This window comes from Charadrius vociferus, unplaced genomic scaffold, assembly GCF_000708025.1.
Source record: "Charadrius vociferus isolate BGI_N301 unplaced genomic scaffold, ASM70802v2 scaffold655, whole genome shotgun sequence".
Lineage (NCBI taxonomy): Eukaryota > Metazoa > Chordata > Aves > Charadriiformes > Charadriidae > Charadrius > Charadrius vociferus.
Window position 1 is genome coordinate 1,083,109 of NW_009648330.1, and position 2,039 is coordinate 1,085,147.

A 2,039-nucleotide genomic window follows, 5' to 3' on the forward strand; every position below is an offset into this window, starting at 1 on the left:
CAGCAGAGCACCTGCTTAACCGCACAGCTCAGGGAGGGTTTCTCCAGTTGTCGTCCCCCCCCGGTTCTCTCAAAACGTGGCCGCTGCAGCTGCGAGCGGGTGTAGGGTGAGGGGACGGGCACAGCGACCGTCCCGCGCTGCTGCTGCTCCTCAGGGCCACCTCCATGCAGAGGCAGGGCATTGCGGAGGTCCACCCTAGCCAGAGAGCAACCGTCCCTCTCCAGGCAGGAAGGAGCAATGGTTTCATGGCATTTTTTATTTCCTAGGAAGCTGAATTTCTTTTTGCGCCCGTATCCCGGGCCTGGAGGTGCGAGGCGGGCAGGTCTGGCTGCCTGGGCTGGGATGCAGGGCTGGACCAGGGCTGGACCAGGGCTGCTGCTGCAGCTCCATCCTCCTCCGAAGGGTGACTATTTTTAATCATCCTTGAGAAACGTTGATGTGAATTCCCGGTTCTTTTTACCAGCCAGGAGAAAAACCACATAACTGGGGAAAATAACTGACTGTGTCTTTAAGATGGGGTCAGGGAGATGTTAAAAATGTGCAGATACAGAGGTTTGGTGGGGGGGGAAACTCTGTCACCATTCTCATTTTCACTCACCTCCTACTTAAAATTCATCCAGGAAGGTAGGCAGAGGAACACAACAGCTGCTAAAATTACTACGTGGAAATCATTTTTAGCAGGCGCAAGTGTCTTGTGGTTTTCCTGCTCACTCTCTCCCCCGCCACTCCTACCTCATCCCCGGCTCGCTGCAGTTTTGCCTCCAGAGGGGCTTTCGTGTCACTGGTGTCTCTCTAATAGCAACCGCTGTCACAGCCGAGCCAAAGGCAATCTGTCGGTGATGTGTGGCAGCTGCGAGGCCAGCGTCTGCTGGGACCCTGGCCCCGAGGACGAGCCCCGGGCTGGGCTCGCGAGGCTCTCCCAGGACTCGTTGCTCTGACCCCACCACTGGCCCAGCTGAGGCGAGGTGGTCCTCGGAGATGCAGAGGAGTGTGAGGAGGAGGCGGCAGCTGCTAGTGTTTAGGCTTTGCTGGAGCAATAAATTTTGCATTAGTACTAAACAGTGCACACTCCAAATGATGCAGTGTCTTAGGGTTTGGTTTTTTTCCCACCCCCTGCCAAAAGTCAGCGTTTGGTTGGGATTTTATTTTTTTGGAAGCAGCGTTGCTATTAGCTTGATGGTTGCCAAGGCCAAACAAAGTGCAAAGTGTCCTTGGAGAAAGCTGCGTGATTCTGTACATTAAAAACCAGGGGACGCCAGCACGCAGTCCCGGCCTCGCAGCCCGTCACGTGTTTGCTCGTGTCGCCAGGATCCTATAAATGCTTTTGCTGCATTTTTTTTTTTAAAGGACATTTCCTTGCTTAAACTGCAGAAGCTCAAGCTTTGCATTTTCTGGTCTGACTCTTCTTGGGCGCGGGGGTGGCGGAGCCGGTGGGAGGAGCGTGCGGGGGAGCCGAGGCGCGCTGGCCGAGCAGGGGTGACGGGGCTGTGGCTCGGGGCCAGCACATAGTTACACCCAGAGGCAGCGCCACGGCCCGTGTCCCCCACCCTGAGCGCAGCGTGACGTTACGGAGCTGTTAACCCACTAACCCTTGGCCCCTCGGCTCGCTGGCGTGTGCGAACAATGGGCTGGCCCTGCGCAACGGGGAAGCAATGCAGATTGCTGCCCTGACGGCCGCCGCCAGCATTAATTACCCGTGGCTGACAAGGGAGGTCTTTAAGATTGCTGTTGGGTCTGCGGCAGCACCTCGGGTGGAGCTGGGGCTGGGTGACTTTGCAGGGCATGGTGTGCCTGCACCAGGTCCAGCAGCTCCTGTCCCAAAGCCGCCTGAAAAAATAGCCCTTTGGGTTGGATGCCTCCCTCCTCGCTCTTGCCGTCACCCGCTCTCCTCTGTGCGCAGTCAGAGATACCCAACAACAGGGAGTTTGGAGCAAGGGAGCTGCAGGGAGAACCCTTCCCTGGCTCCCGATGTGATGCTGTGCAGCTCAGTCCCCTGAGACATCTGCTCCCTCCTGCCCACAGAAGGAACCAGAAAGGAG